At 43.3% G+C, this 21,476-nt stretch overlaps 20 non-coding genes and 6 pseudogenes across 20 annotated transcripts; all 26 read left to right on the plus strand.

Annotated features, from left to right (window-relative positions):
* Positions 1 to 422: 422 nt before the first annotated feature.
* LOC142511023 (5S ribosomal RNA) lies at positions 423 to 541 on the plus strand (annotated as a pseudogene).
* Positions 542 to 932: 391 nt separating this feature from the next.
* LOC142510762 (5S ribosomal RNA) lies at positions 933 to 1,054 on the plus strand (annotated as a pseudogene).
* A 681-nt stretch (positions 1,055 to 1,735) lies between these two features.
* Positions 1,736 to 1,854, plus strand: LOC142509201 (5S ribosomal RNA). Its single transcript, XR_012807386.1, has one exon. It is a non-coding gene; the product is annotated as a 5S ribosomal RNA (ribosomal RNA).
* A 641-nt stretch (positions 1,855 to 2,495) lies between these two features.
* Positions 2,496 to 2,614, plus strand: LOC142507873 (5S ribosomal RNA). Its single transcript, XR_012806114.1, has one exon. It is a non-coding gene; the product is annotated as a 5S ribosomal RNA (ribosomal RNA).
* Positions 2,615 to 3,929: 1,315 nt separating this feature from the next.
* Positions 3,930 to 4,047, plus strand: LOC142510597 (5S ribosomal RNA; annotated as a pseudogene).
* Positions 4,048 to 4,625: 578 nt separating this feature from the next.
* Positions 4,626 to 4,744, plus strand: LOC142515964 (5S ribosomal RNA). Its single transcript, XR_012811782.1, has one exon. It is a non-coding gene; the product is annotated as a 5S ribosomal RNA (ribosomal RNA).
* A 684-nt stretch (positions 4,745 to 5,428) lies between these two features.
* Positions 5,429 to 5,547, plus strand: LOC142517068 (5S ribosomal RNA). The gene has a single exon (XR_012812829.1). It is a non-coding gene; the product is annotated as a 5S ribosomal RNA (ribosomal RNA).
* A 681-nt stretch (positions 5,548 to 6,228) lies between these two features.
* LOC142514740 (5S ribosomal RNA) lies at positions 6,229 to 6,347 on the plus strand. The gene has a single exon (XR_012810619.1). It is a non-coding gene; the product is annotated as a 5S ribosomal RNA (ribosomal RNA).
* A 680-nt stretch (positions 6,348 to 7,027) lies between these two features.
* LOC142510902 (5S ribosomal RNA) lies at positions 7,028 to 7,145 on the plus strand (annotated as a pseudogene).
* A 683-nt stretch (positions 7,146 to 7,828) lies between these two features.
* LOC142513682 (5S ribosomal RNA) lies at positions 7,829 to 7,947 on the plus strand. The gene has a single exon (XR_012809616.1). It is a non-coding gene; the product is annotated as a 5S ribosomal RNA (ribosomal RNA).
* Positions 7,948 to 8,631: 684 nt separating this feature from the next.
* On the plus strand, positions 8,632 to 8,750 carry LOC142515746 (5S ribosomal RNA). The gene has a single exon (XR_012811574.1). It is a non-coding gene; the product is annotated as a 5S ribosomal RNA (ribosomal RNA).
* A 584-nt stretch (positions 8,751 to 9,334) lies between these two features.
* On the plus strand, positions 9,335 to 9,450 carry LOC142507843 (5S ribosomal RNA). The gene has a single exon (XR_012806085.1). It is a non-coding gene; the product is annotated as a 5S ribosomal RNA (ribosomal RNA).
* Positions 9,451 to 10,134: 684 nt separating this feature from the next.
* On the plus strand, positions 10,135 to 10,253 carry LOC142516678 (5S ribosomal RNA). Its single transcript, XR_012812460.1, has one exon. It is a non-coding gene; the product is annotated as a 5S ribosomal RNA (ribosomal RNA).
* A 584-nt stretch (positions 10,254 to 10,837) lies between these two features.
* On the plus strand, positions 10,838 to 10,957 carry LOC142511850 (5S ribosomal RNA; annotated as a pseudogene).
* Positions 10,958 to 11,641: 684 nt separating this feature from the next.
* Positions 11,642 to 11,760, plus strand: LOC142515696 (5S ribosomal RNA). The gene has a single exon (XR_012811527.1). It is a non-coding gene; the product is annotated as a 5S ribosomal RNA (ribosomal RNA).
* A 978-nt stretch (positions 11,761 to 12,738) lies between these two features.
* LOC142513468 (5S ribosomal RNA) lies at positions 12,739 to 12,857 on the plus strand. Its single transcript, XR_012809413.1, has one exon. It is a non-coding gene; the product is annotated as a 5S ribosomal RNA (ribosomal RNA).
* Positions 12,858 to 13,501: 644 nt separating this feature from the next.
* LOC142507277 (5S ribosomal RNA) lies at positions 13,502 to 13,620 on the plus strand. Its single transcript, XR_012805537.1, has one exon. It is a non-coding gene; the product is annotated as a 5S ribosomal RNA (ribosomal RNA).
* Positions 13,621 to 14,303: 683 nt separating this feature from the next.
* LOC142516249 (5S ribosomal RNA) lies at positions 14,304 to 14,422 on the plus strand. The gene has a single exon (XR_012812053.1). It is a non-coding gene; the product is annotated as a 5S ribosomal RNA (ribosomal RNA).
* A 659-nt stretch (positions 14,423 to 15,081) lies between these two features.
* On the plus strand, positions 15,082 to 15,199 carry LOC142510676 (5S ribosomal RNA; annotated as a pseudogene).
* A 574-nt stretch (positions 15,200 to 15,773) lies between these two features.
* On the plus strand, positions 15,774 to 15,892 carry LOC142507869 (5S ribosomal RNA). Its single transcript, XR_012806110.1, has one exon. It is a non-coding gene; the product is annotated as a 5S ribosomal RNA (ribosomal RNA).
* Positions 15,893 to 16,573: 681 nt separating this feature from the next.
* LOC142517091 (5S ribosomal RNA) lies at positions 16,574 to 16,692 on the plus strand. Its single transcript, XR_012812851.1, has one exon. It is a non-coding gene; the product is annotated as a 5S ribosomal RNA (ribosomal RNA).
* Positions 16,693 to 17,240: 548 nt separating this feature from the next.
* LOC142510463 (5S ribosomal RNA) lies at positions 17,241 to 17,357 on the plus strand. Its single transcript, XR_012808573.1, has one exon. It is a non-coding gene; the product is annotated as a 5S ribosomal RNA (ribosomal RNA).
* A 1,322-nt stretch (positions 17,358 to 18,679) lies between these two features.
* LOC142514619 (5S ribosomal RNA) lies at positions 18,680 to 18,798 on the plus strand. The gene has a single exon (XR_012810506.1). It is a non-coding gene; the product is annotated as a 5S ribosomal RNA (ribosomal RNA).
* A 639-nt stretch (positions 18,799 to 19,437) lies between these two features.
* Positions 19,438 to 19,556, plus strand: LOC142509636 (5S ribosomal RNA). The gene has a single exon (XR_012807801.1). It is a non-coding gene; the product is annotated as a 5S ribosomal RNA (ribosomal RNA).
* A 680-nt stretch (positions 19,557 to 20,236) lies between these two features.
* LOC142515942 (5S ribosomal RNA) lies at positions 20,237 to 20,354 on the plus strand. Its single transcript, XR_012811762.1, has one exon. It is a non-coding gene; the product is annotated as a 5S ribosomal RNA (ribosomal RNA).
* Positions 20,355 to 21,016: 662 nt separating this feature from the next.
* LOC142516357 (5S ribosomal RNA) lies at positions 21,017 to 21,135 on the plus strand. The gene has a single exon (XR_012812156.1). It is a non-coding gene; the product is annotated as a 5S ribosomal RNA (ribosomal RNA).
* The last annotated feature ends 341 nt before the right edge of the window (positions 21,136 to 21,476 follow it).

Below are 21,476 nucleotides of genomic sequence, written 5' to 3' on the forward strand. Positions count from 1 at the left end.
TAATTTGCGATTTTCCGCTTCAATTAAGCTTCCGTTTCCTCGACAAATCCGCTTAGGAAGTTCGAAATTCGATTCCGGTTCCATTTTATCGTATCCCAGGCATAATAATAGTTTTACATTCGCTATTTTCTTCTTCTTAATTTGTTTAATTATTTTCTGGGAACATTTAGCAATTTTTGTTGTTGTGAGCCGGTTCTGTGCGGAAGGGTATGACGCAGATTATTCCGTAGACGGTTAACTCATTAAAACAATTATTTCGACTGTTTTCTCTATAATTTACGTAAACGGTCACGACACGAGTACTTCCCAAGGAGGTCACCCATCCTAGCTCTGACATCGCGCAAGAACGCTTAACTTCATGGTTCTGATTGGGCGAGAACATTACCTCGAGGGATATAAGAATAAACATCCCTCTCAATGTCGGGTGCGATCATACCATCACTAATTCACCGGATCCCATCAGAACTACGAAGTTAAGCGTGCTTGGGCAAGACCAGTACTAAGATGGGTGACCCCCTGGTAAGTCCTCGTGTTGCTCCCCTTTTCGTGTTTTTCTATTTTTGATTACTTGTTGACAGATGATTTTCGGCTCAAATAATCTGAATCTCGATCGGGACCAGATAAGACATGTGAAATCAACGTAGCTCGGGCACTGCCGGATTTGGACAAAATTGTAGGCTAATTTGATCGTAAACGGGCAAACGAACGAGACTCATTACTCCGCAATGAGATGGCGATATTTTAGCCGAATTCCTTCTCTAAGACCCTCTAATTTGCGATATACTGCTTCTGTAGCCCATCGTAGCCCTGCCATCGCGCCAGAATGCTTAACTTCATGGTTCTGATAGGCGAGAGCAGTGCCGCGTGTTGTCCATCGCCGCCCGCTCCACATGTACTCGAGGGATATAATAATAAACATCCCACTCAATGTCGGGTGCGATCATACTAGCAGTAATGAACCGGATCCCATCAGAACTCCGAAGTTAAGGGTGCTTGGGCGAGGGCAATACTGGGATGGGTGACCCCCCTGGGAAGTCCTCATGTGTTGCACCCCTTTTCGTGTTTTTCTATTTTTGATTACTTGTTGACAGACGATTTTCGGCTCAAATCTTCTGAATCTCGATCGGGACTAGATAAGACATGTGAAATCAACGTAGCTCGGGCAATGCCGGATTTGGACAAAATTGTTACCTAATTTGATGGTAAACGGGCAAACAGACAAGACTCATTGCTGCGCAATGAGCTGGCGAGATTTTTGCCGAATTTCATCTCTAAGACCCTCTAATTTGCGATTTTCGGCTTTTGTTAAGCTTCCGTTTCCTCGAGAAATCCGCTTAGGAAGTCCGAAATTCGATTCTGGTTTCATTTTATCGTATCCCAGGCATAATAATAGCTTTACATCCGCTATTTTCTTCTTCTTATTTTTTTCTATTTTCTGGGAACATTTAATGATTTTTGTTGTCGTGAACCGGTTCTATGCGGAAGGGTATGACGCAGATTACTCCGGAGACAGTTAACTCATTAAAAACAATTATTTCGACTGTTTTATCCATAATTTACGTAAACGATCGCGATACGAGGACTTCCAAGGGAGGTCACCCATCCTAGCTCTGCCATCGCGCCGGAACGCTTAACTTCATGGTTCTGTTGGGCGAGAGCAGTGCCGCGTGTTGTCCATCGCCGCCCGCTCCACACGTACTCGAGGGATATAAGAATAAACATCCCACTCAATGTCGGGTGCGATCATACCAGCACTAATGCACCGGATCCCATCAGAACTCAGAAGTTAAGCGTGCTTGGGCGAGAGCACGACTAGGATGGGTGACCCCATGGGAAGTCCTCGTGTTGCATCAGGAGATTTTTGGCTCAAATCATCTGAATCTCGATCGGGATTAGGTTAGACATGTGAAATCAACGTAGCTCGGGCACTGCCGGATTTAAACAAAATTGTAGCTTAATTTGATTGTAAACGGGCAAACGAACGAATCATTACTCCGCAACGGGGTGGCGAGATTTCAGCCGAATTCCTTCTCTAAAACCCTCTAATTTGCGATTTTCCGCTTCTGTTAAGCTTCCGTTTCCTCGAGAAATCAGCTTAGGAAGTTCGAAATTCGATTCCGGTTCCATTTTATCGTATCCCTGGCATAATAATAGCTTTACATTCGCTCTTTTCTTCTTCTTATTTTTTTTCTATTTTCTGGGAACGTTTAGAGATTTTTGTTGTCGTGAGCCGGTGCTGTGCGGAAGGGTATGACGCATGTTACTCCGGAGACGGTTAACTCATTAAAAAAATTATTTCCACTGTTGTATACATAACTTACGTAAACGGTCGGACACGAGGACTTCCCAGGAAGGTCACCCATCCTAGCTCTGCCATCGCGCCAGAACGCTTAACTTCATGGTTCTGATTGGGCGAGAGCAGTGCCGCGTGTTGTCCATCGCCGTCCGCTCCACACGTACTCGAGGATATAAGAATAAAAATCCCACTCAATGTCAGGTGCGATCATACCAGTACTAATGCACCGGATCCCATCAGAACTCCGAAGTGAAGCGTGGTTGGGCGAGAGTAGTACTAGGATGGGTTACCCCCTGGGAAGTCCACATTTTGCACCCCTTTTCGTGTTTTTTTTTTTGATTACTTGTTGACAGACGATTTTCGGCTCAAATCATCTGAATTTTGATCGGGACAAGATAAGACATGTGAAATCAACGTAGCTCGGGCACTGCCGGATTTGGACAAAATTGTAGCCTAATTTGATTGAAAACAGGCAAACGAACGAGATTCATTCCTCCGCAATGAGCTGGCGTTATTTTACTCGAATTCCTTCTCTAAGACCCTCTAATTTGCGATTTTCCGCTTCTGTTAAGCTTCCGTTTCCTCGAGAAATCCTCTTAGGAAGTCCGAAATTCGATTCCGGTTTTATTTTATCGTATCCCAGGCATAATAATAGTTTTACATTTGCTATTTTCTTCTTCTTATTTTTTTTCTATTTTATGGGAACATTTAACGATTTTTGTTGTCGTGAGCCGGTTCTGTGCGAAAGGGTATGACGCAGATTACTCCGGAGACGGTTAACTCATTAAAAACCATTATTTCGACTGTTTTATCCATAATTTACGTAAACGATCGAGGCACGAGGACTTCCCGGGGAGGTCACCAATCCTAGCTCTGCCATTCCGAAGTTAAGCGTGCTGGGGCGAGAGCAGTACTATGATGGGTGACCCCATGGGAAGTCCTCGTGTTGCACCCTTTTGATGTTTTTCTATTTTTGATTACTTGTTGACAGACGATTTTCGGCTCAAATCATCTGAATCTCGATCGGGATCAGATAAGACATGTGAAATCAACGTAGCTCGGGCACTGCCAGATTTGGACAAAATTGTAGCTTAATTTGATTGTAAACAGGAAAACGAACGAATCATTACTCCGCAACGAGGTGGCGAGATTTTAGCCGTATTCTTTCTCTAAAACCCTCTAATTTGCGATTTTCCGATTCTGTTAAGCTTCCGTTTCCTCGAGAAATCCGCTTAGGAAGTTTGAAATTCGATTCCGGTTCCATTTTATCGTATCCCAGGCATAATAATAGCTTTACATTCGCTATTTTCTTCTTCTTATTTTTTTTTGTTTTCTGGGAACATTTAGCGATTTTTAGTGTCGTGAGCCGGTTCTGTGCGGAAGAGTATGACGCAGATTACTTCGGAGATGGTTAACTCATTAAAAACAATTATTTCGACTGTTGTATCCATAATTTACTTAAACGGTCGCGACATGAGGAATTCCCAGGGAGGTCACCCATCTTAGCTCTGCCATCGCGCCAGAACGCATAACTTCATGTTTCTGATTGGGCGAGAGCAGTGCCGCGTGTTGTCCATCGCCGTCCGCTCCACATGTACTCGAGGATATAAGAATAAAAATCCCACTCAATGTCGGGTGCGATCATACCAGCACTAATGCACCGGATCCCATCAAAACTCCGAAGTTAAGCGTGCTTGGGCGAGAGCAGTACTAGGATGGGTGGCCCCTTGGGAAGTCCTCGTGTGAAATCAACGTAGCTCGGGCATTGCCGGATTTGGACAAAATTGTAGCCCAATTTAATTGTAAACGGGCAAACGAACGAGATTCATTCCTCCGCAATGAGATGGCGTGATTTTAGCCGAATTTCTTCTCTAAGACTCTCTAATTTGCGATTTTCCGCTCCTGTTAAGCTTTCGTTTCCTCGAGATATCCTCTTAGGAAGTCCGAAATTTGATTCCGGTTCCTTTTTATCGTATCCAAAGCATAATAATAGCTTTACATTTTCTATTTTCTTCTTCTTATTTTTTTTCTATTTTCTGGGAACATTTAGCAATTTTTGTTGTCGTGAGCCGGTTCTGAGCAGAAGGGTATTACGACGATTACTCTGGAGACGGTTAACTCATTAAAAACAATTATTTCGACTGTTTTATCCATAATGTACGACTGACACGAGGACTTCCCAGGGAGGTCACCCATCCTAGCTCTGCCATCGCGCTAGAACGCTAAACTTCAAGGTTCTGATTGGGCGAGAGCAGTGCCGCCTGTTGTCCATCGCCGCCCGCTCCACACGTACTCGAAGGATATAAGAATAAACATCCCACTAAATGTCGGGTGCGATCATACCAGCACTAAAGCACCAGATCCCATCAGAACTCCCAAGTAAAGCGTGCTTGGGCGAGAGCAGTACTAGGATGGGTGACTCCCTGGGAAGTCCTCGTGTTGCACCCATTTTTGTGTTTTTCTATTTTTGATTACTTGTTGACAGACGATTTTCGGCTCAAATTATCTGAATCTCGATCGGGATCAGATAAGACATGTGAAATCAACGTAGCTCGGGCACTGCCGGATATGGACAAAATTGTAGCCTAATTTGTTTGTAAATGGGCAAACGAACGAGACTCATTACTCCGCAACGAGGTGGCGAGATTTTAGCCGAATTCCTTCTCTAAGACCCTCTAATTTGCGATTTTCCGCTTCTGTGAAGCTTCCGTTTCCTCGAGAAATCCGGTTAGGAAGTTCGAAATTCGATTCCGGTTCCATTTTATCGTATCCTAGGCATAATAATAGCTTTACATTCGCTATTTTCTTCTTCATATTTTTTTTTCTATTTTCTCGGAACATTTAGCGATTTTTGTTGTGTGAGCTGGTTCTGTGCTGAAGGGTTTGACGCAGATTACTCCGAAGACGGTTAACTCATTAAAAACAATTATTTCGAATGCTTTTATCCATAATTCACGTAAACGATTGCGACATGAGGACTTTCCAGGGAGGTCACCCATCCTAGCTCTGCCATCGCACCAGAACGCTTAACTTCATGGTTCTGATTGGGCGAGAGTAGTGCCGCGTTTTCTTTATCGCCGTCCGCTCCACACGTACTCGGGGGATATAAGAATAAACATCCCACTCAATGTTGGGTGCAATCATACCAGCCCTAATTCACCGGATCCCATCAGAACTCCGAAGTTAAGCGTGCTTAGGCGAGAGCAGTACTAGGATGGGTAACCCCCTGGGAAGTCTTCGTGTTGCACCCCTTTCCGTGTTTTTCTATTTTTGATTACATGTTGACAAACGTTTTTCGGCTCAAATCATCTGAATCTCGATCAAGATAAGATAAGACATGTGAAATCAACGTAGCTCGGGCACTGTCGGATTTGGACAAAATTGTAGCCTAATTTGATTGTAAACGGGCAAACGAACGAGACTCATTACTCCGCAACGAGGTGGCGAGATTTTTGCCGAATTCCTTCTCTAAGACCCTCTAATTTGTGATTTTCCGCTTCTGTTAAGCTTCTGTTTCCTCGAGAAATCCGTTTAGGAATTTCAAATTCGATTCCGGTTCAATTTTATCGTATCCTAGACATAATAATAGCTTTACATTCGCTATTTTCTTCTTCTTAATTTTTTTTCTATTTTGTGGGAACATTTAGCGATTTTTGTTGTCGTGAGCCGGTTCTGTGCGGAAAGGTATGACGCAGATTACTCCGGAGATGGTTAACTCATTAAAACAATTATTTCGACTATTTTATCCATAATTTCCGTAAACGGTCGCGACACGAGGACTTCCTAGGGAGGTCACTCATCCTAGCTCTACCATCGCTCCAGAACGCTTAACTTCATGGTTCTGATTGGGCGAGAGCAGTGCCGCGTGTTGTCCATCGCCGCCCGCTCCACACGTACTCGAGGATATAAGAAAAAAAATCCCACTCAATGTCGGGTGCGATCATACCAGCACTAATGCACCGGATCCAATCCGAACTCTGAAGTGAAGCGTGCTTGGGCGAGAGCAGTACTAGGATGGGTAACCCCTTGGGAAGTTCTCGTGTTGCACCCCTTTTCGTGTTTTTCTATTTTTGATTACTTGTTGACAGACGATTTCGTCTCAAATCATCTGAATCTCGATCGGGACCAGATAAGACTTGTGAAATCAACGTAGCTCGGGCACTGCCGGATTTGGACAAAATTGTATGCTAATTTGATTGTAAACGGGCAAACGAACGAGACTCATTACTCCGCAATGAGCTGGCGAGATTTTAGCGGAATTCCTTCTCTAAGACTCTCTAATTTCCGATTTTCCGCTTCTGTTAAGCTTCCGTTTCCTCGAGAAATCCACTTAGGAATTCGAAATTCGATTTCGGTTCCATTTTATCGTATCCCAGGCATAATAACAGCTTTACATTCGCTATTTTATTCTTCTTATTTTTTTTTCTATTTTCTGGGAACATTTATCGATTTTTATTGTCGTGAGCATGTTTTGTGCGGAAGGGTATTACGTAGATTACTTCGGAAACGGTTAACTCACTAAAAACAATTATTTCGACTGTTTTATCCATAATTCACGTAAACGGTCGCGACACGAGAACTTCCTATGGAGGTCACCTAGCCTAACTCTACCATCGCGCAAGAACGCTTAACTTCTTGGTTCTTATTGGGCGAGAGCAGTGCCGCGTGTTGTCCATCGCCGCCCGCTCCACACGTACTCGAGGGATATAAGAATAAACATTTCATTCTGTTAGGTGCGATCATACCAGCACTAATGCACCAGATCCCATTAGAACTCCGAAGTTAAGTGTGCTTGGGCGAGAGCAGTACTAGGATAAGTGACCCCTGGGAAGTCCTCGTGTAGTACCCTTTTTCGTGTTTTTCAATTTTTGATTACTTGTTGACAGACGATTTTCGGCTCAAATCATCTGAATCTCTATCGGGACCAGATAAGACATGTGAAATCAACGTAGCTCGGGCACTGCCGGATTTGGACAAAATTGTAGGCTAATTTGATTGTAAACTGGCAAACGAACGAGACTCATTACTTCGCAATTAGCTGGCAAGATTTTAGCCGAATTTCTTGTCTAAGACCCTCTAATTTGCGATTTTCCGCTTCTGTTAAGCTTCCGTTTCCTCGAAAAATCCGCTTAGGAAGTTCGAAATTCGATTTCGGTTCCATTTTATCGTATCCCAGGTATAATAATAGCTTTACAATCGCAATTTTTTTCTTCTTAATTTTTTTCTATTTTGTGGAAATATTTATCGATTTTTGTTGTCGTGAGCCGGTTCTGTGCGAAAGGATATGACGCGGATTACTCCAGAGACGGTTAACTCATTAAAAACAATTATTTCGACTATTTTATCCATAATTTACGTAAACGGTCACGACACGAGGACTTCCCAGGGAGGTCACACATCCTAGCTCTGTTATCGCGCCATAACGATTAACTTCATGGTTCTGATTTGGCGAGAGCAATGCCGCGTGTTGTCCATCGCCGCCCGCTCCACACGTACTCGAGGGATATAAGAATAAACATCCCACTCAATGTCGGGTGCGATCATATCAGCATTAATGCACCGGATCCCATCTGAACTCCGAAGTTAAGCGTGCTTGGGCGAGAGCAGTACTAGGATGGGTGACCCCATGGGAAGTCCTCGAGTTGCACCCCTTTTCATGTATTTCTATTTTTGATTACTTGTTGAAAGTCGATTTTCGGCTCAAATCTTCCGAATCTCGATCGGGAGCAGATAAGACTTGTGAAATCAACGTAGCTCGGGCATTGCCGGATTTGGATAAAATTGTAGGCTAATTTGATTGTAAACGGGCAAACGAACGAGACTGGTTACTCCGAAAAGAGCTGGCGAGATTTTAGTCGAATTCCTTCTCTAAGACCCTCTAATTTGCGATTTTCCGCTTCTGTTAAGCTTCCTTTTCCTCGAGAAATCCGTTAAGGTAGTCCGAAATTCGATTCCGGTTCCATTTTATCGTATCCCTGGCATAATAATAGCTTTACATTCATTATTTTCTTATTCTTATTTTTTTTTCTATTTTCTTGGAACATTTAGAGATTTTTGTTGTCGTGAGTTGATTCTGTGCGGAAGGGTATGACGCAAATTACTTCTGAGACGGTTAACTCATTGAAAACAATTATTTTGACTGTTTTAGCCATAAATTACGTAAACGGTCGCGACACGAGGACTTCCCAGGGAGGTCACCCAGCCTGGCTCAGCCATCGCGCCAGAACGCATAACTTCATTGTTCTGATTGGGCGAGAACAGTGCCGCGTGTTGTCCATCGCCGCCCGCTCCACATGTACTCGAGGGATATAAGAATAAACATCCCACTCAAAGTCGGGTGCAATCATACCAGCAATAATACATCGGATCCCATTAGAACTCCGAAATTAAGCGTGCTTGGGCGAGAGCAGTACTAGGATGGGTGACCCCCTGGGAAGTCCTCGTGTTGCACCCCTTTTCGTGGTTTATTATTTTTGATTACTTGTTGACAGGCGATTTTCGGCTCAAATCATCTGAATCTCGATCAGGACCAGAGAATACATGTGAAATCAACGTAGCTCAGGCACTGCCGGATTTGGACAAAATTGTAGGCTAATTTGAGTGTAAACGGGCAAACGAACGAGACTCATTCCTCCGCAATGAAGTCTAAAATTCGATTCCGGTTTCATTTTATCGTATCACAGGCATAATAATAGCTTTAGATTCGTTATTTTCTTATTCTTATTTTTTTCTATTTTCTGGGAACATTTAGCGATTTTTGTTGTCGTGAGCCGGTTATGTGCGGAAGTGTATGACGCAGATTACTCCGGAGACGGTTAACTCATCAAAAACAATTATTTTGACTGTTTTAACCATAATTTACGTAAATGGTCGCGACACGAGGACTTCCCAGGGAGGTCACCCATCCTAGCTCTGCCATCGCGCCAGAACGCTTAACTTCATTGTTCTGATTGGGCGAGAGCAGTGCCGCGTGTTGTCCATCGCCGCCCGCTCCACACGTACTCGAGGGATATAAGAATAAATATCTCACTCAATGTCGGTTGCGATAATACCAGCACTAATGCACCGGATCCCATCAGAACTCCGAAGTTAAGCGTGCTTGGGCAAGAGTAGTACTAGGATGGGTGACCTCCTGGGATGTCCTGTTGCACCCCTTCTCGTGTTTTTCTATTTTTGATTACTTGTTGACAGACAATTTTCGGCTTAAATCATCTGATTCTCGATCAGGACCAGATAAGACGTGAAATCAACGTAGCTCGGGTACTTGCCGGATTTGGAAAAAATTGTTTCTTAATTTGATTGAAAACATGCAAACGAATGAGACTCATTAATCCGCAATGAGGTGGCGAGATTTTAGCCGAATTTCTACTCTAAGACCCTCTAATTTGCGATTTTCCGCTTCTGTTAAGCTTCCGTTTCCTCGAGAAATCCGCTTAGGAAGTCCGAAATTCAATTTTGATTTCATTTTATCGTATCTCAAGCATAATAATAGCTTTACATTCGCTATTTTCTTATTCTTATTTTTTTTCTATTTTCTGGAAACAATTATGATTTTTGTTGTCTAAAGCCGGTTCTGTGCGGAAGGATATGACGCAGATTACTCCGTAGACGGTTAACTCATTAAAAATAAAAAAAATTTCGACTGTTTTAGCCATAATTTACGCAAACGGTCGCGACACGAGGACTTCCCAGGGCGGTCACCCATCCTAGCTCTGCCATCGCTCCAGAAATCTTAACTTCATGGTTCTGATTGGGCGAGAACAGTGCCGCGTGTTGTCCATCGCCACCCGCTCCACATGTACTTGAGGGATAAAAGAATAAACATCCCACTCAAAGTCGGGTGCGATCATACCAGCAATAATAAACCGGATCCCATTAGAACTCCGAAATTAACCGTGCATGGGCGAGAGCAGTACTAGGATGGGTGACCCCCTGGGAAGTCCTCGTGTTGCACCCCTTTTCGTGTTTTATTATTTTTGATTACTTGTTGACAGACGATTTTCGGCTCAAATCATCTGAATCTCGATCAGGACCAGAGAAGACATGTGAAATCAACGTAGCTCAGGCACTGCCGGATTTGGACAAAATTGTAGGCTAATTTGAGTGTAAACGGGCAAACGAACGAGACTCATTCCTCCGCAATAAAGTCTAAAATTCGATTCCGGTTTCATTTTATCGTATCCCAGGCATAATAATAGCTTTAGATTCGTTATTTTCTTATTCTTATTTTTTTCTATTTTCTGGGAACATTTAGCGATTTTTGTTGTCGTGAGCCGGTTATGTGCGGAACTGTATGACGCAGATTACTCCGGAGACGGTTAACTCATCAAAAACAATTATTTCGACTGTTTTAACCATAATTTACGTAAATGGTCGCGACACGAGGACTTCCCAGGGAGGTCACCCATCCTAGCTCTGCCATCGCGCCAGAACGCTTAACTTCATTGTTCTGATTGGCCGAGAGCAGTGCCGCGTGTTGTCCATCGCCGCCCGCTCCACACGTACTCGAGGGATATAAGAATAAATATCTCACTCAATGTCGGTTGCGATAATACCAGCACTAATACAACGGCTCCCATCAGAACTCCGAAGTTAAGCGTGCTTGGGCAAGAGCAGTACTAGGATGGGTGACCTCCTGGGATGTCCTGTTGCACGCACCCCTTCTCGTGTTTTTCTATTTTTGATTACTTGTTGACAGACAATTTTCGGCTTAAATCATCTGACTCTCGATCAGGACCAGATAAGACGTGAAATCAACGTAGCTCGGGTACTTCCCGGATTTGGAAAAAATTGTTTCCTAATTTGATTAAAAACATGCAAATGAATGAGACTCATTAATCCGCAATGAGGTGGCGAGATTTTAGCCGAATTTCTACTCTAAGACCCTCTAATTTGCGATTTTCCGCTTCTGTTAAGCTTCCGTTTCCTCGAGAAATCCGCTTAGGAAGTCCGAAATTCAATTTCGATTTCATTTTATCGTATCTCAAGCATAATAATAGCTTTACATTCGCTATTTTCTTATTCTTATTTTTTTTCTATTTTCTGGAAACAATTATGATTTTTGTTGTCGTAAGTCGGTTCTGTGTGGAATGATATGACGCAGATTACTCCGTAGACGGTTAACTCATTAAAAATAAAAAAATTTTCGACTGTTTTAGCCATAATTTACGTAAACGGTCGCGACACGAGGACTTCCCAGGGCGGTCACCCATCCTAGCTCTGCCATCGCGCCAGAAATCTTAACTTCATGGTTCTGATTGGGCGAGAACAGTGCCGCGTGTTGTCCATCGCCGCCCGCTCCACACGTACTTGAGGGATAAAAGAATAAACATCCCACTCAATGTCGGGTGCGATCATACCAGCAATAATACACCGGATCCCATCAGAAGTCCGAAGTTAAACGTGCTTGGGCGAGAGCAGTACTAGGATGGGTGACCCCCTGGGAAGTCCTCGTGTTGCACCTCTTTTCGTGTTTTTCTATTTTTGATTACTTGTTGATAGAAGATTTTCGGCTCAAATCATTTGACTCTCGATCAGGACCAGATAAGACATGTAAAATCAACGTAGCTCGGGCACTGCCGGATTTGGACAAAATTGTAGGCTAATTTGAGTGTAAACGGGCAAACGAACAAGACTCATTACTCTGCAATGAGCTGGTGAGATTTTAGCCGAATTCCTTCTCTAAGACCCTCTAATTTGCGATTTTTCGCTTCTGTTAAGCTTCCGTTTCCTCGAGAAATCCGCTTAGGAAGTCCGAAATTCGATTTCAGTTCCATTTTATCGTATCCCAGGCATAATAATAGCTTTACATTCGCTATTTTCTTCTTCTTATTTTTTATATTTTCTAGGAACATTTAGGCATTTTTGTTGTCGTGTTCCGGTTCTGTGCAAAAGGATATGACTCAGATTACTCCGGAGACGGTTAACTCATTAAAAACAATTATTTCGACTGTTTCATCTGAATCTCGATCGAGACCAAATAAGACATGTAAAATCAACGTAACTCGAGCACTGTCGGATTTGTACAAAATTGTAGCCTAATTTGATTGTAAACGGTCATAGCCGAATTCCTTCTCTAAGACCCTCTAATTTGCGATTTTTTGCTTCTGTTAAGCTTCCGTTTCCTCGAGAAATCCTCTTAGGAAGTCCGAAATTCGATTTCGGTTTCATTTTATCGTATCCCAGGTATAATAATAGCTTTGCATTCGCTATTTTCTTATTCTTCTTTTTTTTCTATTTTCTGGGAAAATTTAGCAATTTTTGTTGTCGTGAGCCGGTTCTGTGCGGAAGGGTATGACGCAGATTACTCCGGAGACGGTCAACTCATTAAAAACAGTTATTTCGACTGTTTTATCCATATATTACGTAAACGGTTGCGACACGAGGACTTCCCAGGGAGGTCAACTCATTAAAAACAGTTATTTCGACTGTTCTACAATGTCGGGTGCGATCATACCAGCACTAATGCACCGGATCCCATCAGAACTCCGAAGTTAAGCGTGCTTGGGCGAGAGCAGTACTAGGATTGGTGACCCCCTGGGAAGTCCTTGTGTTGCACCCCTTTTCGTGTTTTTCTATTTTTGATTACTTGTTGACAGAAGATTTTCGGCTCAAATCATCTGAATCTCGATCAGGACCAGAGAAGACTTGTGTAATCAACGTAGCTCGGGCATTGCCGGATTTGGAAAAAATTGTAGGCTAATTTAATTGTAAACGGGCAAACGAACGTGGCTCATTACTCTGCAATGAGCTAGCGAGATTTTAGCCGAATTCCTTCTCTAAGGCCCTTTAATTTGCGATTTTCCACTTCTGTTAAGCTTCTGTTTCCTTGAGAAATCCGCTTAGGAAGTCCGAAATTCGATTCCGGTTCCAATTTATCGTATCCCAGGCATAATAATAGCTTTACATTCGCTATTTTCTTCTTCTTATTTTTTTTCTATTTTTTGGGAACATTTAGCGATTTTTGTTGTCGTGAGCTAGTTCTGTGCGGAAGGGTATGACGCAGAATACTCCGTAGACGGTTAACTCATTAAACGGTCGCGACATGAGGACTTCCCAGGGAGGTCACCCATCTTAGCTCTGCCATCGCGCCAGAACGCTTAACTTCATTGTTCTTATTGGGCGAGAGAAGTGCCGCGTGTTGTCCAATGCCGCCTGCTCCACACGTACTCGAGGGATATAAGAATAAACATCCCACTCAATGTCGCGTGCGATCATACCAGCACTAATACATCGGCTTCCATCAAAACTCCGAAGTTAAGCGTGCTTGGGCAAGAGAAGTACTAGGATGGGTGACCCCGTGGGAAGTCCTCGTGTTGCACCCCTTTTCGTGTTTTTCTATTTTTGATTACTTGTTGATAGACGATTTTCGGCTCAAATCCTCTGAATCTCGATCAGGACCAGAGAAGACATGTGTAATCAACGTAGCTCGGGCACTGTCGGATTTTGACAAAATTGTAGGCTAATTTGAGTGTATACGGGAAAACGAACGAGACTCATTACTCCGCAATAAGCTGGCGAGATTTTAGCCGAATTCCTTCTCTAAAACCCTCTAATTTGCAATTTTCCACTTCTGTTAAGCTTCCGTTTCCTCGAAAAATCAGCTTAGGAAGTCCGAAATTCGATTCCGGTTTCATTTTATCGTATCACAGGCATAATAATAGCTTTACATTTGCTATTTTCTTCTTCTTATTTTTTTTCTACTTTCTGGGAATATTTAGCGATTTTTGTTGTCGTGAGCCGGTTCTGTAAAGAAGGGTATGATGCAGATTACTCCGGAGACGGTTAACTCATTAAAAATAATTATTTCGACTGTTTTATCCATAATTTACGTAAACGATCGCGACACGGGGACTTCCCAGGGAGGTCACCCATCCTATTTCCGCAATCGCGCAATAACGATTAACTTCATGGTTCTGATTGGGCGAGAGCAGTGCCGCGTGTTGTCCATCGCCGCCCGCTCCACACGTACTCGTGGGATATAAGAATAAACATCCCACTCAATGTTGGGTGCGATCTTACGAGCACTAATGCACCGGATCCCATCAGAACTCCGAAGTTAAGCGTGTTTGGGCGAGAGCAGTACTAGGATGGGTGACCCCCTGGAAAGTCCTCGTGTTGCACCCCTTCTCGTGTTTTTCTATTTTGATTACTTGTTGACAGACGATTTTCGGCTCAAATCATCTGATTCTCGATCAGGACCAGAGAAGACATGTGAAATCAACGTAGCTCGAGCACTGCCGGATTTGGACAAAATTGTAGGCTAATTTGATTGTAAACGGGCAAACGAACGAGACTCATTACTCCGCAATGAGCGGGCGAGATTTTAGCCGAATTCCTTCTCTAAGACCTTTTAATTGGCGATTTTCCGTTTTTGTTAAGCTTCCGTTTCCTCGAGAAATCAGCTTAGGAAGTCCGAAATTCGATTCCTAATAATAATAATAGCTTTACATTCGCTATTTTTTTTCTTATTTTTTTCTATTTTCCGGGAACATTTAGCGATTTTTTTTGTCGTGAGCCGGTTCTGTGCGAAAGGGTATGACGAAGATTACTCCGGAGACGGTTAACTCATTAAAAACAATTATTTCGACTGTTTTAGCCATAATTTACGTAAACGATCGCGACACGAGGACTTCCCAGGGAGGTCACCCATCCTAGCTCTGCCTTCGCGCCAGAACGCTTAACTTCATTGTTCTGATTGGGCGAGAGCAGTGCGGCGTGTTGTCCATCGCCGCCCGCTCCACACGTACTCGAGGGATATAAGAATAAACATCCCACTCAATGTCGGGTGCGATCATACCAGCAATAATATTTCGGATCCCATCAAACTCCGAAGTTAAGCGTGCTTGGGCGAGATCAGTACTAGGATGGTTGACCCCCCGGGAAGTCCTCGTGTTGCACCCTTTTTCGTGTTTTTCTATTTTTGATTACTTGTTGATAGACGATTTTCGGCTCAAATCATCTGAATCTCGATCGGGACCAGATAAGACGTGAAATCAACGTAGCTCGGGCACTTGCCGGATTTGGACAAAATTGTTGCATAATTTGATTGTAAATGGGCAAACGAACGAGACTCATTAATCCGAAATTCGATTCCGTTTTCATTTTATCGTATCTCAAGCATAATAATAGCTTTAAATTCGCTATTTTCTTATTTTTATTTTTTTTCAATTTTTTGGAAACAATTATGATTTTTGTTGTCGTGAGCCGGTTCTGTGCGGAAGGGTATGACGCAGATTACTCCGTAGACGGTTAACTCATTAAAAATGAAAGTTTTTTCGATTGTTTTAGCCATAATTTACGTAAACGTTCGCGACACGAGGATTTCCCAGGGCGGTCACCCATCCTAGCTCTGCCATCGCACCCGAAAGCTTAACTTCTTGGTCCTGATTGGGCGACAGCAGTGCCGCGTGTTGTCCATCGCCGCCCGCTCCACACGTACTCGAGGGATATTAGAATAAACATCCCACTCAATGTCGGGTGCGATCATACCAGCACTAATACACCAGATCCCATAAAAGCTCCGAAGTTAAGCGTGCCTGGACGAGAGCAGTACTTGGATGGGTGACCCCCTGTGAAGTCCTCGTGTTGCACTCTTTTTCGTGTTTTTCTATTTTTGATTACTTGTTGACAGACAATTTTTGGCTCAAATCATCTGACTCTCGATAAGGACCAGAGAAGACATGTGAAATCAACGTGGTTCGGGCACTGCCGGAATTGGACAAAATTGTAGGCTAATTTGATTGTAAATGGGCAAACGAACGAGACTCATTCTCCTCAATTAGCTGGCGAGATTTTAGCCGAATTCCTTCTCTAAGACCCTCTAATTTGCGATTTTCCGCTTCTGTTAAGCTTCTGTTTCCTCGAGAAATCCACTAAGGAAGTCCGAAATTCGATTCCAGTTTCATATTATCGTATCCCAGGCATAATAATAGCTTTAAATTCCCTATTTTCTTCTTCTTATTTTTTTTTATTTTCTGAGAACATTTAGCGATTTTTGTTGTCGTGAGCCGGTGCTTTGCGGAAGGGTATGACGCAGATTACTCCTGAGAAGGTTAACTCATTAAAAACAATTATTTTTACTGTTTTAGCCATAATTTACGTAAAAGGTCGCGACACGAGGACTTCCCGGGGACGTCACCCATCCTAGCTCTGCCATCGCGCCAGAACGCTTAACTTCATGGTTCTGATTGGGCGAGAGCAGTGCGGCATGTTGTCCATCGCCGCCCGCTCCACACGTACTCAAGGGATATAAGAATAAACATCTCACTCAATGTCGGGTGCGATCATACCAGCACTAATGCACCGGATCCCATCAGTGCTCCGAAGTTAAGCATGCTTGGGCGAGAGCAGTACTAGGATGGGTGACCCCCTAGGAAGTCCTCGTGTTGTACCCTTTTCTTGTTTTTCTATTTTTGATTACTTGTTGAAAGATGATTTTCGGCTCAAATCATCTGAATCTCGATCGAGACAAAATAAGACATGTGAAATCAACGTAATTCGGGCACTGTCGGATTTGGACAAATCTGCTCGAGAAATCTGCTTAGGAAGTCCGAAATTCGATTCCGGTTCTATTTTATCGTATCCCAGGCATAATAATTGCTTTACATTCGCTATTTTCTTCTTCTCATTTTTTTCTATTTTCTGGGAACATTTAGCGATTTTTGTTGTCGTGAGCCGGTGCTGTGGGGAAGGGTATGACGCGTATTACTCCGGAGACGGTTAACTCATTAAAAATAATTATTTCGACTGTTATAGCCATAATTTACGTAAACGTTCGCGACACGAGGATTTCCCAGGGAGTTCACCCATCCTAGCTTTGCCATCGCGTCAGAACGCTTAACTTCATGGTTCTGATTAGGCGAGAGCAGTGCCGCGTGTTGTCCATCGCCGCCCGCTCCACACGTACTCGAGGGATATAAGAATAAACATCCAACTCAATGTCGGGTGCGATCATACCAGAACTAATGCACCGGATCCCATCAGAACTCCGAAGTTAAGCGTGCCGTTGAGAGTAGTACTAGGATGGGTGACCCCCTGGGAAGTCCTCGTGTTGCATTCTTTTTCGTGTTTTTATATTTTTGATTACTTGTTGATAGACGATTTTTGGCTCAAATCATCTGAATCTCGATCGGGACCAGATAAGACGTGAAATCAACGTAACTCGGGCACTACCGGATTTGGACAAAATTTTAGCCTAATTTGATTGTAAACGGGCAAACGAATGAAACTCATTAATCCGCAAAGAGATTGAGAGATTTTAGCCGAATTCCTTCTCTAAGACCCTCTAATTTGCGATTTTCCGCTTCTGTTAAGCTTCCGTTTCCTCGAGAATCCGCTTAGGAAGTCCGAAATTCGATTTCTGTTTCATTTTATTGTATTCCAGGCATAACAATAGCTTTACATTCGCTATTTTCTTATTCTTATTTTTTTTTCTATTTTCTGAAAACATTTAGCGATTTTTGTTGTCGTGAGTCGGTTCTGTGCGGAAGGGTATGACGCAGATTACTCCGGAGACGGTTAACTCATCTAAAACAATTATTTCGACTGTTTTAGCCATAATTTACGTAAACGGTCGCGACACTTTTTGTCCATCGCCGCCCGCTCCACACGTACTCGAGGGATATAAAAATATACATCCCACTCAATGTCGGGTGCGATCATACCAGCACTAATACACCGGATCCCATCAGAACTCCGAAGTTAAGCGTGCTTGGACGAGAGCAGTACTTGTTGACAGACGATTTTTGGCTCAAGTCATCTAACTCTCGATCAGGACCAGAGAAGACATGAGAAATTAACGTAGCTCGGGCATTGCCGGATTTGGAAAAAATTGTAGGCTAATTTGATTGTAAACAGACAAACGAACGAGACTCATTCCTCCGCAATGAGCTTGCAAGATTTTAACCGAATTCCTTCTCTAAGATTCTCTAATTTGCGATTTTCCGCTTCAGTTAAGCTTCCGTTTCCTTGAGAAATCCAGTTAGGAAGTCCGAAATTCGATTCCAGTTTCATTTTATCGTATCACAGGCATAATAATAGCTTTACATTCGCTATTTTCTTCTTCTTATTTTTTTCTATTTTCTGGGAACATTTAGCGATTTTTGTTGTCGTGAGCCGGTGCTGTGCGGAAGGGTATGACGCAGATTACTCCGGAGGCGGTTAACTCATTAAAAACAATATTTCGACTGTTTTAGCCATAATTTACGTAAAAAGTCGCGACACGAGGACTTCCCAGGGAGGTCACCCATCCTAGCTCTGCCATCGCGCCAGAACGCTTAACTTCATGGTTCTGATTGGGCGAGAGCAGTGCCGCGTGTTGTCCATCGTCGCCCGCTTCACACGCACGCGAGGCATATAAGAATAAAAATCCCACTCTATGTGGGGTGCGATCATACCAGCACTAATGCATCGGATCCCTTCAGAACTCCGAAGCTAAGCGTGCTTGGGCGAGAGCAGTACGAGGATGGGTGACCCCCTGGGAAGTCCTCGTGTTGCACCCCTTTCCATGTTTTTCTATTTTTGATTACTTGTTGAAAGATGATTTTCGGCTCAAATCATCTGAATCTCGATCAAGACCAAATAAGACATATGAAATCAACGTAACTCGGGCATTGTCGGATTTGGAAAAAATCGTAGCCTAAATTGATTGTAAACGGTCTTAGCCGAATTCCTTCTCTAAGACCCTCTAATTTGCGATTTTCGCTTCTGTTAAGCTTCCGTTTCTTCAAGAAAACTGCTTAGGAAGTCCGAAATTCGATTCCGGTTCCATTTTATCGTATCCAAGGCATAATAATAGCTTTACATTCGCTATTTTCTTCTTCTTATTTTTTTCTATTTTCTGAGAACATTTAGCGATTTTTGTTGTCGTGAGCCGGTGCTGTGCGGAAGGGTATGACGCAGATTACTCCGGAGACGGTTAACTCATTAAAAACAATTATTTCGACTGTTTTAGCCATAATTTAAGTAAACGATCGCGACACGAGGACTTCATAGGGAGGTCACCCATCCTAGCTCTGCCATCGCGCTAGAACGCTTAACTTCATGTTTCTGATTGGGCGAGAGCAGTCCCGCGTGTTGTCCATCGCCGCCCGCTCCACACGTACTCGAGGGATATAAAAATAAACATCCAACTAAATGTCGGGTTCGATCATGCCAGCACTAATGCACCGGATCCCATCAGAACTCCTAAGTTAAGCGTGCTTAGTCGAGAGCAGTACTAGGATGGGTGACCCCCTGGGAAGTCCTCGTGTTGCAGCCCTTTTCGTGTTTTTATATTTTTGATTACTTGTTGACAGACGAGTTTCGGCTCAAATCATCTGAATCTCGATTGGGACCAGATAAGACGTTAAATCAACGTAGCTCGGGCACTGCCGGATTTGGAAAAAATTGTATCATAATTTGATTGTAAACGGGCAAACGAACGAGACTCATTAATCCGCAATGAGCTGGAGAGATTTTAGCCGAACTCCTTCTCTAAGACCCGTTAATTTGCGATTTTCCGCTTCTGTTAAGCTTCCGTTTCCTCAAGAAATCCGCTTAGGAAGTCCGGAATTCGATTTCGATTTCATTTTATCGTATCCCAGGCATAATTATAGCTTTACATTTGCTATTTTCTTATTCTTTTTTTTTTCTACTTTCTGGAAACATTTAGCGATTTTTGTTGTCGTGAGCCGGTTCTGTGCGGAAGGGTATGACGCAGATTACTCCGGAGACGGTTAACTCATTAAAAACAATTATTTCGACTTTTTTAGCCATAATTTACGTAAACGGTTGCGACACGAGTAATTCCCAGGGAGGTCACCCATCCTAGATCCGACATCGCGCCATAACGATTAACTTCATGGTTCTGATTGGGCGAGAGCAGTGCCGCGTGTTGTCCATCACCGCCCGCTCCACACGTACTCGAGGGATATAAGAATAAACATCCCACTCAATGTTGGGTGCGATCATACCAGCACTAATACACCGGATCCCATCAGAACTCCGAAGTTAAGTGTGCTTGGGCGAGAGCAGTACTTGTATGGGTGACCCCCTGGGAAGTCCTCGTTTGCACCCTTTCGTGTTTTTCTAATTTTGATTACTTGTTGACAGACGATTTTCGGCTCAAATCATCTGACTCTCGATCAGAACCAGAGAAGACATGTGAAATCAACGTAGCTCAGGCACTGCCGGATTTGGACAAAATTGTAGGCTAATTTAATTGTAAACGGGCAAACGAACGAGATTGATTAATCCGCAATGAGATGGCGAGATTTTAGCCGAATTCCTTCTCTAAGACCCTTTAATTTGCGATTTTCCGCTTCTGTTAAGCTTCCGTTTCCTCGAGAAATCCGCTTAGGAAGTCCGAAATTCGATTTCGGTTCCATTTTAACGTATCCAAGGCATAATAATAACTTTACATTCGCTATTTTCTTCTTCTTATTTTTTTATATTTTCTGGGAACATTTAGCGATTTTTGTTGTCGTGAGCCAGTGCTGTGCGGAAGGGTATGACACAGATTACTTCGGAGACAGTTAACTCATTGAAAACAATTATTTCGACTGTTTTAGCTATAATTAACGTAAACGGTAGCGACACGAGGACTTCCCAGGGAGGTCACCCATCCTAGATCTGCCATTGCGCCAGAACGCTTAACTTCATGGTTTTGATTGGACGATCCAACGCCGCCCGCTCCACACGTACTCGAGGGATATAAGAATAAACATCCCACTCAATGTCGGGTGCGTTCTTGCCAGCACTAATGCACCGGATCCCATCAGAACTCCGAAGTTAAGGGTGCTTGGGCGAGGGCAGTACTAGTATGGGTGACCCCCTTGGAAGTTCTCGTATTGCACCCCTTTTCGTGTTTTTCTATTTCTGATTACTTGTTGACAGACGATTTTCGGCTCAAATAATCTGAATCTCGATCGGGAACAGATAAGACGTGAAATCAACGTAGCTCGGGCACTGCCGGATTTGGACAAAATTGTAGCCTAATTTGATTGTAAACGGGAAAACGAACGAGACTCATTACTCCGCAATGATCTGGCGAGATTTTTGCCGAATTCCTTCTTTAAGGCCCTCTAATTTGCGATTTTCCGCTTATGTTAAGCTTCTGTTTCCTCGAGAAATCCGCTTAGGAAGTCCGAAATTCGATTCCGGTTCCATTTTTTCGTATCCCAGGCATAATAATAGCTTT

This window comes from Primulina tabacum, chromosome 10, assembly GCF_025594145.1.
Source record: "Primulina tabacum isolate GXHZ01 chromosome 10, ASM2559414v2, whole genome shotgun sequence".
Classification (NCBI taxonomy): Eukaryota; Viridiplantae; Streptophyta; class Magnoliopsida; order Lamiales; family Gesneriaceae; genus Primulina; species Primulina tabacum.